We start from the raw sequence: 13,806 nt of genomic DNA, 5'->3' as shown, positions 1-13,806 counted from the left end.
ATGGAGGTGCTTTGTAAGAGATGGAAGGGACAAGAAACTGACGCGAGTTTTTGGGTTTTTGTTGGTTTTTTTCCCTCTTTTGGGGAGTGTTTTCCAGCAGACTTTTTTTTTTAATTTTTAAACTGTTTCACGTGAGTGGGAGAATTCCAGGACTGGTAGGATTTTTCAAGCCTGGTTAATTGGCATCTAAGTGTCTATTTGGGAATGGGTCCATTTCTTCACCCTTTGGAACTCTTCTCTAAACAGCGCTGATTTTTGTGAAGCAGGCTTAGTTAACATTCCAAGTGTCCTAAGGACAAACCCAATAATAGCATCACTGCCAGTTTCTCCCCTCGGTCCCCCACCTCTGGGTACATTGAGGGGGGTGATGAAACGGAAGACTGTATGCCACTGTCATCTTTGTCCTGGTCTGAATGCTGCTCGTAATAGTATCGGGAAGGAATTGGACACCAATATTTCCGAAGGTAACATCTCCCCGTTGCCCTAGATCTGGGCTGAGTTTAATTCATCAGCTGAAAAAAGCCACCATATCCAGTTACCAGTCAATTAAGCTGTCCATTCTGTATGATTATCTGGTGTCTCGTCACAGTTCGTGACTTGGTAGCCCTTTCAGTTTGTTTTATATTTGCCATTGTCTTTATTCATGAAAGCAAAATTCTTCTCTATTGTGCCACTAAATTGAAGAAAGTGGTTGAGAATTACGTATTCACAGAGCATATTATTGAAGGAGCTACTTAAAGCCAGTTCTTAACACAAAGATGGAGCATTAATAAAACTGGTGTTATTAACAGCAAAGGGGAACACATAGGTTATTGAACAAGTAAGGATCTGTGCAGAGGAATTCGAAGAACTTTGAAGAGTAAACAATGAGGCTGATTTTTTTTTTCTAATCTCAGCTCTTTATTTTTCAACAGTCATAAATTCCACAAACAAGCTGTCTCCAGATGCAGAGACAACCCCATTCTCTTGTTATTGTTTTGCCTTTTTGTCTTTCAAGGAGGTCACCTGGTTTGCGATCCAGGCTATAGGGAAGAGGTGGCTTTCTCAACGTAAAAAGCAATTAAATGATTGAAAATTGTCAAATTATCTTATGTAGTGAGTAGGAATAACTCATCAGCTGTTTTTATAATATGGACTGTAGGTTTCTGTCTTGTTCATGGTCAGAGAAAGAAATTATCTTTTTTGCTTCGTTCAGGATTGATTTCTGTCAAAAGCAGCAGAGGTTACAGAGTAGCGGAAAAAGATGATTATAGTACATTTATTACATTAAGAAGACAAAGAAAAAACCACATTTTCCTCTTTCATAATTTTCTGTGATAGCCATCATTTGTTAGTATTTGTCACAATTCTGAAAGATTTGAGAAGAGCTAAAATAATGAAAAGCTAGAAGGTGATGTAGGAACAAACATATAACGTTCGGTGTTCAGTTAGTGAGGGCATACATTTAAAAATATGCTCAATGAGTCCCTGGATTATTAAAATATATTGTAACTCAGCAGAAACCTTTGAATCTCTTGGTAGCCTTTTGTTTCTTTAAGAAGTCATTTTGCTTTTTAGAGACATGAAAAAAGTTGGTAGCCTTTTGTTTCTTTAAGAAGTCATTTTGCTTTTTAGAGACATGAAAAAAGTTGGTTACTTAGTTTTACATTTTATTAAAGTGTCAGGTTATCTTGTAAATTAGCAATTTTATATACAATGGTGAAAAAACACTGTTAAATTTGTTTCAGCTTCAAGACATTAAGATTAAATAGGAAATTAAAGTGTCTCCTTTGATTTTATATGGAAGAAACAAAGTTGCATTATCTTAAAAAGTGTGTGTGTGTGTGTGTGTGTGTGTGTGTGTGTGTGTGTGTGTGTGTGTGTGTGTGTGTGTGTGTGTGTGTGTGTGTGTGTGTGTGTGTGTGAAAAGCCCATTTTGGCCCTGTGTCTGTGGGTGGGACATTGAATTTTCTGGTCTGAGCTGCACTGAGGTAGTTGGCCTAGGGAAGTATAACGCTAGATTTCTCTTTTCTTATTTTGATTTACAAAAGAAATGCAATGTTTTGGAAAATCCTTAGTCACCAGGCCACTTGTTTCGAAAAGTTCTTGTAAAAAAGATCTAAGCACTGTGTCAGAGAGGTCACCTGTTTGTTTCATTTGAGATAAATGGGTTGGGTGATCAGAGAGGCTTTCGGAAACTCAAAGAAGGCCCATGATGCAGCCTACAGGTCAGGTGTGAGTCTTTATTACTTTCTGCAACTTTACTGCCAGCACCTGACAGCCAGGTTGCCGCCTCCTTAACGAGGGAACTCTGTGGAATGTTCTTGGCCTTGAGTAAGTTTCTTCTTGCGGGATATTTATCTATGCTCTCGTTCTTTTCCACCAACATGACATCTAAACCAGGAGAGCTGACTGCTCCTGAGGTCGGATAATGTGTGGCCTACGGGTAAGATGTGGAGGTGAAGACGGAGGTCCACAGCGAGATTCTAGTGCTCTGCTATTTCAGTATTTGAAAGGATGCTGTGTGTTTTTAAATTGGAAGAGTGCATCTTGGTGAGTTGAACTTGGGCCGCGTGTGATTTTTCATGAAATATCCTACTCTCCAAATTATTCAAGGTGACTCTTAAGAATAATTAGAAAGCAACCCAGAGCAGTAGGCAGAGAATTGGTAGATGATCTTTTATATATTTGATCCCTTTCATTCACTCAGTTGCTCAGCACCCTGCCACTTCTCCCTAGTCAAGTGCCTTTTGTCCTTGTTTAATTTCTTACACACTCTGTACCTCTCTGAAGCCCTCAGTGAATTTTGCCTTGTTCTGTAGCTGTTTGTGTAGGTCATAATATCTCTTTGATTAGCTTGTTCACTTGCTTCCTCCAAGCAGGAAACATGCCTGAGGCTTTGTGGCTTCTGTAAGAGCCTCTCAACTGTCTGCTGGATGACTGGTCTTTGTGAGAAATCTCTTTTTTGTTTTCTTTGGTAGTCACACACTCTGTCAGATTCCCAGGTGGTACTCTTGCAGTCATCTCGCTTTGTCCTGTGTCCCAGCTTCCCTCCCCCACACTTGTCCCTCTGGTGTTCTCCTCGTCAGTGTATTACTGGCCTTGCCCTTGAATGGGCCCTTCACTTTGACCACTGAAGCAAAGCAAAATTCTTGCCTTGTTCTATCTCAGTTTTAGAGTTCCTGGAATTTGAGCATGACCTAGTTGCTTAGATTGAATTAGTCATTGTTTTTAATTTTGCAAAGGTTATTAAATATCTTTCTGGTTTGGCTTTATTAATACTGACGCTGCTCGGCTTTTGTTTTTGTGGAGAGCCCTCTTTGAACTCTCTTGGGCTTTGTTTCATAGAAACATCAAAACCTTCATCATGCAGTGGATGAAAGAAACTCCCTGCGTAACAGAATTCAAAGACTTGAAAGGCCTTTGGAGTGTTCAAATTGTTTTGAATATTAGGTGCCTCTTCTTTAAACTCTAGAATAAACTCTCAAGTCCATCCCTGCACAAGTTTAGAATTTCCTAGAGAAAGTATTTTTTAATTTGTTAACAGACGTTTTGTGTTGTCCTCTGCCACCTGCTCGTCTCATCCTCCAGGAAGCCTCACCTATTTTAGTTCTTACTCATTTTCTTCATCTGAACACCTAGAACACGTATAGGGTGTACTTCACAGGGTTGTTTTGAGCATTAGGTGAGAGACTGTTGGGGAAAGCAGTTACCCCCCGTGTCTGGAGGAAGTGAGGGTGGGGATGGCTGACATGGGAGTGAGCATTTCTGGTTGATTTCTCCCTTCACCCACCAACTTGCTTCTCTCTATGGGAGTCTGTTTTGATTAAGGATCTGACCATCCATCAGGGAGCTTTTTTTTTTTTTTTAAAAACGCAGGGGACCAGTAGTGCTGGTCTCATCTCTTGCCCTCTCTTGTCTGCTGCAGCTGAGGCCCTTCGGGGCTGGAGAGGAGAGTTGTTTGTGTTTCAGGCTCTGCTTGGGGCAGGCCCAGCCAGGTCTCTGTTCCCCTGGTTCAGCTGCTCTGATTGCAAAACCAGGTGTCAGGTTGCTGTCAGGTTTACTGTCCTCTGGGGGCCGGCTACCTTCACTTCAGTGGGGAGGGCTGTGGAGGCCTCATTTTGGCCTGCCTTCCACAAACCTGCTCTGGCACTCGTGAAGCTGACCCTCGGATCCCCATTTAGTGCCTCGAGTCGGCATGGCCTGTAGAACCCAGAGTGATTGACAGACATCTCAGACAGCCACAGCATACGTACAATGACGTGTCTTTCTTGAACCACCAAGACCCTCTCCGTGAAAGGTGTGGCAGTTTGCTCTGCGGTTGTACCCTCACTTCTCTGAGTTCTGATGTCTCATGTGACGGCACACCGCGCCCTGGACGGTGCCTGGCACAGGGCCGAGCAGGTAGAAGGGATTCAAAGCGGATTGGGTATTTTTCAAGAACTCAAAAAATTCTAGTGTTTCTTAATTGATTCCTTGGCAGAGTGGTGTTTTTTAGGTTGCTTGTGATGTTTTTTATCTCAAAGTGTGTACTTTTTTTTTTTTTTTTTGTGGTACGCGGGCCTCTCACTGTTGTGGCCTCTCCCGTTGCGGAGCACAGGCTCCGGACGCGCAGGCTCAGCGGCCATGGCTCACGGGCCCAGCCGCTCCGCGGCACGTGGGATCTTCCCAGACCGGGGCACGAACCCGTGTCCCCTGCATCGGCAGGCGGACTCTCAACCACTGCGCCACCAGGGAAGCCCCCTCCTGACTCTTACAGAGATGGGGGAGGAGTGGGCGACGGGCAGCTTATCAGGATGAAGGTGAGTGAAGGGTGGAAGTTGGCTACAGAAAGCTTCCACCACCTGACATCACAGTCACTCTCCTTGAGGCAGTGGGCACTCCCCTCCCTCTTGTCTCATAGCTCTTTTTTTCTTTCCTTTTTCTTTTATTTTTTTGGGAATTTTTGAATTTTTTTTATACAGCAGGTTCTTATTTGTTATCCATTTTATACATATTAGTGTGTACATGTCAATCCCAATCTCCCAATTCATCACACCATACCCGCCTCCCCCCCCGCCCCCATTGTCCACTTTCCCCCCTTGGTGTCCATAGGTTTGTTCTCTACATCTGTGTCTCTATTTCTGGCCTGCAAACCGGTTCATCTGTACCATTTTTCTAGGTTCCACATATATGTGTTAATATACGATATTGTTTTTTTCTGAGTTACTTCACTCTGTATGACAGTCTCTAGATCCATCCACGTCTCAACAAATGACCCAATTTTGTTCCTTTTTATGGCTGAGTAATATTCCATTGTATATATGTACCACATCTTCTTTATCCATTCATCTGTCGATGGGCATTTAGGTTGCTTCCATGACCTGGCTATTGTAAATAGTGCTTCAGTGAACATTGGGGTGCATGTGTCATTTCGAATTATGGTTTTCTCGGGGTATATGCCCAGTAGTGGGATTGCTGGATCATATGGTAATTGTGGTTTTAGTTTTTTAAGAAACCTCCATACTCTTTTTCATAGTGGCTGTATCAATTTAGATTCCCCACCAACAGTGCAAGAGGGTTCCCTTTCCTCCACACCCTCTCCAACATTTGTTGTTTGTATATTTTCTGATGATGCCCATTCTAACTAGTGTGAGGTGATACATCATTGTAGTTTTGATTTGCATTTCTCTAATAATTAGTGATGTTGAGCAGCTTTTCATGTGCTTCTTGGCCATCTGTATGTCTTTTGGAGAAATGTCTGTTTAGGTCTTCTGCCCATTTTTGGATTGGATTGTTTGTCCTTTTAATATTGAGCTGCATGAGCTGTTTATATATTGTGGAGATTAATCGTTTGTCCATTGATTCGTTTGCAAATATTTTCTCCCATTCTGAGGGTTTTCTTTTCATCTTGTTTGTAGTTTCGTTTGCTTTGCAAAAGCTTTTAAGTTTCATTAGGTCCCTTTTGTTTATTTTTGGTTTTATTTCCATTTCTCTAGGAGGTGGATCAAAAAAGACCTTGCTGCAATTTATGTCAAAGAGTGTGCCTCCTATATTTTCCTCTAAGAGTTTTATAGTGTCCAGTCTTACATTTAGGTCTCTAATCCATCTGGAGTTTATTTGTTTATGGTGTTAGGGAGTGTTCTAATTTCATTCTTTTACATGTAGCTGTCCAGTTTTCCCAGCACCACTTATTGAAGAGACTGTCTTTTCTCCACTGAATATCCTTGCCTCCTTTGTCATAGATTAGTTGAACATAGGTGCGTGGGTTTATCTCTGGGCTTTCTATCCTCTTCCATTGATCTATATTTCTGTTTTTGTGCCAGCACCATATTGTGTTGATTACTGTAGCTTTGTAGTATAGTCGGAAGTCAGGGAGTCTGATTCCTCCAGCTCCGTTTTTTTCCCTCAAGACTGCTTTGGCTATTCGGGGTCTTTTGTGTCTCCATACAAATTTTAAGATTTTTTTGTTCTAGCTCTGTGAAAAATGCCATTGGTAATTTATCTGTAGATTGCTTTGGGTAGTATAGTCATTTTCACAATATTGATTCTTCCAATCCAAGAACATGGTGTATCTCTCCATCTGTTTGTATCATCTTTATTTCATCAGTGTGTTATAGTTTTCTGCATACAGGTCTTTTGTCTCCCTAGGTAGGTTTATTCTTGGTATTTTATTCTTTTTGTTGCAGTGGTAAATGGGAGTGTTTCCTTAATTTCTCTTTCAGATTTTTCATCATTAGTGTATAGTAATGCAAGAGATTTCTGTGCATTAATTTTGTATCCTGCTACTTTACCAAATTCATTGATTAGCTCTAGTAGTTGTCTGGTGGCATCTTTAGGATTCTCTATGTATAGTTTCATGTCATCTGCAAACAGTGATAGTTTTACTTCTTTTCCAATTTGTATTCCTTTTATTTCTTTTTGTTCTTTGATTGCTGTGGCTAGGACTTCCAAAACTATGTTGAATAATAGTGGTGAGAGTGGACATCCTTGCCTTGTTCCTGATCTTAGAGGAAATGCATTCAGTTTTTCACCATTGAGAATGATGTTTGCTGTGGGTTTGTCATATATGGCCTTTATTATGTTGAGGTAGGTTCCCTCTATGCTCACTTTCTGGAGAGTTTTTATCATAAATGGGTGTTGAATTTTGTCAAAAGCTTTTTCTGCATCTATTGAGATATCACATGGTTTTTCTTCAATTTGTTAATATGGTGTATCACATTGATTGATTTGCGTATATTGAAGAATCCTTGCATCCCTGGGATAAATCCCACTTGATCGTGGTGTATGATCCTTTTAATGTGTTGTTGGATTCTGTTTGCTAGTATTTTGTTGAGGATTTTTGCATCTATATTCATCAGTGATATTGGTCTGTAATTCTCTTTTTTTGTAGTATCTTTGTCTGGTTTTGGTATCAGGGTGATGGTGGCCTCATAGAATGAGTTTGGGAGTGTTCCTTCCTCTGCAATTTTTTGGAAGAGTTTAAGAAGGATGGGTGTTAGCTCTTCTCTAAATGTTTGATAGAATTCACCTGTGAAGCCATCTGGTCCTGGACTTTTGTTTGTTGGAAGATTTTTAATCACAGTTTCAATTTTATTACTTGTGACTGGTCTGTTCATATTTTCTATTTCTTCCTGGTTCAGTATAGGAAGGTTATACCTTTACTAAGAATTTGTCCATTTCTTCCAGGTTGTCCATTTTACTGGCATAGAGTTGCTTGTAGTAGTCTCTTAGGATGCTTTGTACTTCTGCAGTGTCTGTTGTAACTTCTCCTTTTTCATTTCTAATTTTATTGAGTTGAGTCCTCTCCCTCTTTTTCTTGATGAGTCTGGCTAATGGTTTATCCATTTTGTTTATCTTCTCAAAGAACCAGCTTTTAGTTTTTCTGATCTTTGCTATTGTTTTCTTTGTTTCTATTTCATTTATTTCTGCTCTGTTCTTTATGATTTCTTTCCATCTACTAACTTTGGGTTTTGTTTGTTCTTCTTTCTGTAGTTCCTTTAGATGTAAGGTTAGATTGTGTATTTGAGATTTTTCTTGTTTCTTGAGGTAGGCTTGTATTGCTATAAAGTTCCCTCTTAGCACCGCTTTTGCTACATCCCATAGGTTTTGGATCATGGTGTTTTCGTTGTAATTTATCTCTGGGTATTTTTTGCTTTCCTCTTTGATTTCTTCAGTGATCTCTTGGTTATTTAGTAACATATAGTTTAGCCTCCATGTGTTTGTGTTTTTTACGTGTTTTCCCTGTAACTGATTTCTAATTGCATAGTGTTGTGGTCAGAAAAGATGTTTGAAATGATTTCAGTTTTCTTAAATTTACCAAGGCTTGATTTGTGACCCAAGATGTGATCTATCCTGGAGAATGTTCTGTGTGCACCTGAGAAGAAAGTGTAATCTGCTATCTTTGGATGGAATGTCCTGTAAATATCAATTAAATCTATCTGGTCTACTGTGTCATTTAAAGCTTGTGTTTCCTTATTAATTTTCTGTTTGGATGATCTGTCCATTGGTGTAAGTGAGGTGTTCAAGTCCCCCACTATTGTTGTGATTTCCTCTCTTACATCTGTTAGCAGTTGCCTTATGTATTGAGGTCCTCCTATGTTGGGTGCATATATATTTATAATTGTTATATCTTCTTCTTGGATTGATCCCTTGATCATTATGTAGTGTCCTTCCTTGTCTCTTTTTTTAATAAATTTATTTATTTATTTTTGCCTGTGTTGGGTCTTCGTTGCTGTGCGTGGGCTTTCTCTAGTTGCGGCGAGCGGGGGCTATTCTTTGTTGCGGTGTGTGGGTTTCTCACTGCAGTGGCTTCTCGTTGCGGAGCATGGGCTCAGGCGTATGGGCTTCAGTAGTTGTGGCACGTGGGCTCAGTAGTTGTGGCTGGTGGGCTCAAGAGCTCAGGTTCAGTAGTTGTGGCACACGGGCTTAGTTGCTCCGCGGCATGTGAGATCTTCCCGAACCAGGGCTCGAACCCGTATCCCCTGCATTGGCAGGCAGATTCTTAACCACTGCGCCACCAGGGAAGTCCCCTTCCTTGTCTCTTGTAACATTCTTTATTTTAAAGTCTATTTTACCTGATAGTATTGCAACTCCAGCTTTCTTTTGACTTCCATTTTCATGGAATATCTTTTTCCATCCCCTCACTTTCAGTCTTTATGTGTCCCTAGGTCTGAAGTGGGTCTATTGTAGACGGCATATATACGAGTCTTGTTTTTATATCCATTCAGCCCGTCTGTGTCTTTTGGCTGGGGCATTTAATCCATTTACATTCAAGGTCATTATTGGATGCATGTTCCTGTTACCATTTTCTTAATTGTTTTGGGATTGTTTTTGTAGGTCCTTTTCTTCTCTTGAGTTTCCCACTTAGAGAAGTTCCTTTAGCATTTGTTGTAGAGCTGGTTTGGTGGTGCTGAATTCTCTTAGCTTTTGCTTGTCTGTAAAGCTTTTGATTTCTCTATCGAATCTGAATGAGATCCTTGCTGGGTAGAGTAATCTGGTTGTAGGTTCTTCCCTTTCATCACTTTAAGTATGTCATGCCACTCCCTTCTGGCTTGTAGAGTTTCTGCTGAGAAATCAGCTGTTAACCTTATGGGAGTTCCCTTGTATGTTACTTGTTGTTTTTCCCTTGTTGCTTTCAATAATGTTTCTTTGTCTTTAATTTTTGCCAATTTGATTACTGTGTGTCTCGGCATGTTTCTCCTTGGGTTTCTCCTGCCTGGGACTCTGTGCCCTTCCTGAACTTGGGTGACTATTTCCTTTCCCATGTTAGGGAAGTTTTCGACTGTAATCTCTTCAAATATTTTCTCTGGTCCTTTCTCTCTCTTCCTTCTGGGACCCCTATAATGCGAATGTTGTTGTGTTTAATGTTGTCCCAGAGGTCTCTTAGGCTGTCTTCCTTTCTTTTCACTCATTTTTCTTTATTCTGTTCCATGTCATAGCTCTTTCTTTCTAACTAGCCCCCTACCCTTCCTTGACATTGGCCTTAAGAAGTGGGAAAGTATAAATGGTAAGGAGAGTGAAGGTCTGATGGTGGCAATGCAGGAAGGAAGGTGTTTTCCGTGGTGTGTCCCAGCTGTTTTGCCTTCTTCCAAGTGCTGTTGCTTTCCAGAAGCTCATTCCAGGTTTCTTGCTGGTTTGAGTTCAGGGGAGACCGTAGAAGAGTTGCTGGCCGGAACGAACGCAGCGATGGTTCGTGTGTGCTATACTCTGTGGTAACAACTCCCAGCCACCACTGCCAGCGGGCCTGACTTATTCATGGAGAGCAAGGAGAAAACATTTTCAGTTATTTTTATTTTTGGCGCAGAATGCAAGAAAACATTTTCTCATTTTTCCTTCCTCGACCTAGTCTCTTAGCTGCAAATAGTGATGCCTTGTTTCTTAAAGAGTAAATTAGCGAAAAACCATCAGCAAACTTCTTTCTCTTTAGCTGTCGGTTTACAGATGGCAAGGAATACTGAAGGAGAAAGAAAGTGGGAGTGGGGAGCATGGGAGCAGGGGAGAGGCGTTCGGGTCCTGGTGAGTTACTGAGGTGGGTTTGCATGGCCATCGCGAGCCTGGAGCCTGTTTTACCGCCTCAGGAAGGAACTTCCTGCCCTGGACTGGCAGTCCTAGGCACCCGGGCTGTCCCAGCTGTTTCCTTCGCTTTTGCAAATCTGTGCACAAGGGTGCTTAGGAGAAGGGCAAGGAGGAAAGGAAGTTGTGTTAAGTTGTGTAAGTTGTTAAGTTGTATCAAGACTGCTCTTTGAGGGTTCCCTGTTTTGTGCCTGCCTTTCTGCTTTTTGGGTGGGGTGGCTTACCGAGTCTAGCCCTGCTGCTTTCTTCCTCCTCGTCCTCCTTTTTATCCAGGTGAAATTCACATACATGAAATTAACCTTTTTTTTTTTTTTTTTTTTGCGGTACGCGGGCCTCTCACTGCCGTGGCCTCTCCCGTTGTGGAGCACAGGCTCTGGACGCGCAGGCTCAGCGGCCATGGCTCACGAGCCCAGCCGCTCCGCAGCATGTGGGATCTTCCCGGACCGGGGCACGAACCCGCGTCCCCTGCATTGGCAGGCGGACTCTCAACCACTGCGCCATCAGGGAAGCCCGAAATTAACCTTTTAAAAAAAAAAAAAAATTTATTTTTGGCTGTGTTGGGTTTTCATTTATGTGTGAGGGCTTTCTCTAGTTGTGGCAAGTGGGGGCCACTCTATCACGGTGCGCGGGCCTCTCACTATCGCGGTCTCTCTTGTTGCGGAGCACAGGCTCCAGACGCGCAGGCTCAGTAGTTGTGGCTCGCGGGCCTAGTTGCTCCGCGGCATGTGGCATCTTCCCGGACCAGGGCTGGAACCCGTGTCCCCTGGCAGGTAGATTCTCAACCACTACGCCACCAGGGAAGCCCAACCGTTTTCTTTTAATGTAAAGTTTTTTGTTTTTTTTTAATGAGTAACATAGGCAAAATTAAAGTCAAAATTTTATTTAAAGAATTCACGTTATGATTCCCTCCACTGCCAATCACCTTAGTTCCTCAATGTTTGAGTCATAATCTTCAAGATAGTCCTTGTAAAAAGAACTTCTGCTCAGACCACAGTTGTCATATTAGTAAGTCCACAATTGTGTTTAGTTGGGATTCTTTGATCTCTACTTGAATAAGAGATGCTTCAAAAATTCCCCACCTGTAATCTTTGGGTTCCAGTTTCTTCAAGCAATTTACTTTAGGGCCCTGGAAGTTAAATTGTAGGAAGTACATTGATATTTTGGCAGATGATCTAAAATATTGTGCCTTCATCATTTCTAATATTGAAAAGCTTTGTGACATCCAGTTTTCACTCACGAGCCTAGCAAAACATGTTACAGGTCTCCTTGTCACCACTGCAATAAACTTACTGTGATGGAAACAAATCCTGTGTCTCAGTGTGGCCACATCAGTAATATCTGGACACCATGCACAACAGTTCCCATTTGCATCTAGAATGAAGCTTGAAATGAACCATTTTACAGTGAACAGTTCCCTGGCGTTTAGTGTACTCACGGTGTTATGCAGCCACAGCTGTAAGTCAGGTGCTTCTGGAGGGAAGGAGCCAATCAGGTTGGTGGCTTTCTTCCTGGGGCGAATGTTCTGGAATTCTTTTGCCAGACTCTTTGTGGCAACTTTCCTTCTAAGACATGACTTGAGAAGGGATTTTTAAGCTAGGCCTTGAGATGCCACGTTGATGAACATCTTTTAGCACAGCTGCCATGAGAATCCTCTTCCTTAGTGTTGATGAGAGGACAGAAAGTAGGACATGGAGACTTCTGGTCTGTGCTGTGCATATGTGACTTAATTGGGGGCTGACACACAAAGGACATGTAGGAGAGAAGCACAAATAAGTACTGTGTCATTACTGTCTTCTGTACAGTGCTTTTTTCCCATATAGATTTTGAGTAGAGTTCTGGAATGATTGGCAAGGCCATAGGCAGGTATGAGGGTTAAGGGGATGGGGTTGCATTGATTCAAAATTAGGTTGTTACCAGATTAGGCAGACAAGTGTACCATACGTTTATGAGCTGGATGCTGTCATCAATCACTGTTGGGTACCTTCTGTAAACAGAAGTCTGTACCAAACTGGGATTTTTAGGAGAATAAAATAAAATACCTGGCCGTGGTCATGAGGAGCTGAGATGGGATTTTGGTTGATGTAGTTGTTGACTCTGGTACATGTGGAATCTGACTATATATGGAGAAATTCATTGCATGTTTGAGGAATGACTGGAAAAAACTGGCTTTTGATTTTCTAGAAGAAAATGTGGTCATATGGAAAGAAATCAGATATAATTTTGAATTTGCTTGACATAGTCATTCTTTTCAGTTATCTACAGTTTAGATCATTTGTTTGCAAGAAATCTCAGGCAGATCTCGAGAGGATGCTGAAAAAGGAAAAGGCATTGTTTCTGAGGATTTCTCAAAACTTCCAAAACGAATCAGCCTTTTAAGAGGAGGGAAGTGCCTCCTTTTCAGGAATCTTTTACATGTTTCAGAGTCGTTTATGGATTTGCTTCTGTTTTGAGAGGGATTGCCATCAGCAGTGATTTCTGAACCCCAAAGACTGCGTGAACACTGCCTCCAAAGACAGTCTAAATTAAATCGGGTACTGCCATATTAAAAAGATACGGCTGCTGTTTAGAGATGTCTTTGTTGAGGGACACTTTGTTGCGGTGGTTTACTATTCTTAGCATATTAAATGTTGAGAGAATTAAAGAGTTAATTTTCTTGGGTCCTCCCCGCTCCTAAAATGAAGCATGTGATCTGAACGTTGTATGAGTACTGTGTCACAGTAGTAGTGAATTTGGAGGTAGTAGAACACGCCTCCCTTTCTTTCTTTCTTTCTTTTTTTTTTGAAAAGAAGATGTTTAGAAAAAAGGTAATGGAGAAGGAAAATATGAAATCAAAACAATATTTCTCCTAGGTACTGTTGTTTTATCAACTTTATTACTCTTCCCATGAGATTCTTATTTTTCATGCCATAGAGGTTATTATTGTATTAATCATCACATCAGTCATTCTAAGGGTATAGGGTTGGGAGAAAATATGATAATCGGTGACACTGTTGAGTTCCTGTCATGTTCTAGAGACAGTGCTAAGTGCTTCTTATGGGTGATATCACTGAATCCCCCCAGCAACCCTAGGGGGTCGATATTGTCACTGTCCTGACTTTCAGGGGGAGAAATTGAGTATCAGAAAGTTAAGTGAGTCCCCCAGAATTAGAACACTCTGGGATTTCAGCCCCGACCCTCTGCTTCTACCCTCTGTCCTGCTCTGCCCCTCGGGGTCAGGTTGCCCACTACCCTCCCGGGTACACAAACTCACCTCTGTCCCCCTCTTTCCTAGAC

The 13,806-nt window shown here is 41.6% G+C and overlaps 1 protein-coding gene across 2 annotated transcripts in view; it reads left to right on the top strand.

Annotated features, from left to right (window-relative positions):
• MFHAS1 (multifunctional ROCO family signaling regulator 1) overlaps positions 1–13,806 on the top strand; it is a gene marked incomplete at its 5' end in the record, with an annotated part of 114,261 nt that overhangs the window by 3,723 nt on the left and 96,732 nt on the right. The gene's annotated exons all lie outside the window — the stretch shown is intronic.

The sequence above is a fragment of the Grampus griseus genome, assembly GCF_964374135.1.
Source record: "Grampus griseus genome assembly, chromosome: 21".
In the NCBI taxonomy this organism is placed as follows: domain Eukaryota; kingdom Metazoa; phylum Chordata; class Mammalia; order Artiodactyla; family Delphinidae; genus Grampus; species Grampus griseus.
Note: the sequence above shows the minus strand (reverse complement) of the source record. Positions and strands in the feature narration are given on the sequence as shown.